General features: G+C 41.2%; 1 pseudogene; it reads left to right on the forward strand.

Annotated features, from left to right (window-relative positions):
• The first annotated feature begins 727 nt into the window (after window positions 1-727).
• Window positions 728-1,881, forward strand: LOC105534422 (annotated as a pseudogene).
• Window positions 1,882-2,519: the final 638 nt, after the last annotated feature.

The following is a 2,519-nucleotide window of genomic DNA, read 5'->3' on the forward strand; positions in this document are numbered from 1 at the left end:
TAGAAGACTTTTTGTTTACAGAACTTTTAGGTTGACAGAAAAATTGAGTTGAAAATATAGAGCTCCCCTTATACCCCTAATACTCCCGAATTGTTTCCCCTACTATTAACATGTTGCATCAGTGTGTTACATCGGTTACAATTGATGAGCCAATGTTATATATGCTATGGATTTTGACAGGTCATTAATGTCTTTTAATAATGTTTTGTAGTTTTCCATGCATAAGTCTTACACTTATTTTATTATATTTATTCCTACATATGTTATTACTGTGATATTATTGTAAATTGATTTTTCTTAATTTCATTTTTGAACTGTTCATTGCTAGCATATGGAAATACAATTAACTGAGTTTTAATATTTACCTTATTTCCTGTAGCTTTTCTGAACACATGTATTACTTCTCATAGTTTTTTCAGTGGATTCCTAGGGAGATAATATACTTATAAGACATGTTGGGGAGAAGGTGCAGCTCCCCGCAGAATGCCTTGTGGTCCAGCCCGGCAGGTGGTGGAAACATTCTATCCCTTGCAGTGGGGCCAGGGGAAAAATGAGGTGGCCCAGGTGCCAAAGGCTGCTGCCAATGCAAGTCGCAATTTTTGAAATCAATATTTTTTTTGCATCATGTAACTGATGCCAATACTCCTCGAATGAATCCCTAAACAACCCAGCCAACTCAGTGAGGGAAGGAAGGGACTGAGCTGTGAGGAGAGTGAACCCAAGAACCATGTCTACATGGGATTCCTTTAATCCAGAAAGTTGCTAATTGACAAGAGCTTTCAGCTAACCAGATTCACTGAACTGAAGGGCACAGGCTGCAAAGTGCCCCAAAATGTCCTGCAAAAATTGCTGGAATCTTTATAGGAGAACCACTTCCAAGAAGATGAGCAGTTTCTGGTAGCCGTTAATGTCATAGCTTGCCATTGGAATGGATACTTGTGTCATTCCTTTGAGGCACGATGGGCTTTCCTTGGTTCAAACCATGGATTACATTTACCGATCATAGACGACCCTTACATGATGGGCAGGATGGCATGTGCCAATGTCCTCAGTGACCTATACACAATGGGGGTCACAGAATGTGACAATGTGCTGATGCTCCTTGGAGTCAGTAATAAAATGACTGATAGGGAAAGGGGTAAACTGATGGGTTTTAAAGATGCAGCTGAGGAAGCAGGAACGTCTATAAGGGGTGGCCAAACAGTATTAAACCCCTGGATTGTTCTGGGAGGAGTTGCTGCCAATGTCTGCCAGCCCAGTGAATTTATCATGCCAGACAATGCAGTGCCAGGGGATGTGCCAGTGTTGACAAAACCCCTGGGGACACATGTGGCAGTGGTTGTACACCAGTGGCTGGATATTACTGGAAAACAGAATAAAATTAAATTAGTGGTCACCCAAGAACATGTAGAATTGGTCTACCAGGAGGTGATGATGAACATAAGGAGGCTCAACAAGACAACTGCAGGACTCATGCACACGTTCAATTCCCACGCGGCCACCATCATCATGGGCTTTGGGATTTGGGGTCTGGAGCAGAGCCTGGCCAAGTAGCAGAGGAACAAGGTGTCGTTTGTGATTCACAATGTCCCAGTGCTGGTCAAGATGCCTGCGGTGAGCACAGCCTGCAGAAACATGTTCTGCCTCATGTACAGGACCTGCCAGGAGACATCAGGAGGCCTTCTGATCTGTTTACCACATGCGCAAGCAGGTCGATTCCATGCAGAGATGAAGTCCCCCAACTGTGGTGAAGGCCACCAAGCATGAAATTACTGAGATTGAAGAGAAGGGCAACCACACAGCCAGAATCATACACAAACCCTGGATCAAGTGACCATTCAAAATGTGAATCCCACGCCTGGGGGCCACCTCTTAATCTAGACAGAAATAGCTATTTGGTTTTGTTTTTAAATAGATCTGTTTCCCTTATCATCACTTGAATTAAAGACTATAAACAACAAAATCTCATTGTGTCTACACATCGGGTGACCTTAGGTCGATTTGTAAGTGGATACAATTAATAAAATAAAATACATTGTCTTTTTTCCTGTTACATTAACTGAAGATGTACCTAATCTTGAGGCAGCTTCCGAGTTGAGAATTATTATTATCTGATACTGCTGATTTGTTTTGAATCTTTAGATATGTATCTCTTGCCACATAGGCACTTTTTAAAGGTGCTTTTACATAGCACAGACATTACCAATAGTAGTTAAATAGCAGTTGGTGTCTTTTCATTTTATGTATATTTATCATATAAGTCTGATTTTTTTTTTAAGTGTTTTGAATGGTTTTCTGGAGAGACAGCATTGGTAAGTGGTACACGATGGTATCCCAGTGGTAAGAGGGTTGCATGATTCCTTCCAGTCTTTGATTTTAAAAGCCTGGTCTTGTACTCAAGAGCATCTCAGATCCAGGACATTCTCCAATAGTGCATCCAATTCAACATGAGAAGTGCTTCACTGCATGGAAAACACTTAGAAGAAGAAAAATAAATCTTAATTCTTTTTTGTAGCCTT

This window comes from Mandrillus leucophaeus, unplaced genomic scaffold (genome assembly GCF_000951045.1).
Source record: "Mandrillus leucophaeus isolate KB7577 unplaced genomic scaffold, Mleu.le_1.0 Scaffold1347, whole genome shotgun sequence".
In the NCBI taxonomy this organism is placed as follows: domain Eukaryota; kingdom Metazoa; phylum Chordata; class Mammalia; order Primates; family Cercopithecidae; genus Mandrillus; species Mandrillus leucophaeus.